We start from the raw sequence: 252 nt of genomic DNA on the forward strand, positions 1-252 counted from the left end.
CACCAGGGAAGTCCCTGGACCATCTGTTTTGTAGAATATCTCACATCCTGGATTTGTTTCTTCAGCTCTTTGTGGTTATTTAATTTATTCCTCTATTCTCCCTATTTCCTGTAAACTAATAGCTGAATGAGAGTCAGGTTCAATTTTGGCAGGTTTGAATACCTCAGAGGTGGTGCTTGTTGTGAACTTCCTGTTGTATCACATCAGAGACAATGTTGTTTGCTTTTAGTAATGCTCACACTGAAGAAATAA

This window comes from Moschus berezovskii, chromosome 20 (assembly GCF_049115385.1).
Source record: "Moschus berezovskii isolate FMDL1 chromosome 20, NW_MosBer_1.0, whole genome shotgun sequence".
NCBI classification, from domain to species: domain Eukaryota; kingdom Metazoa; phylum Chordata; class Mammalia; order Artiodactyla; family Moschidae; genus Moschus; species Moschus berezovskii.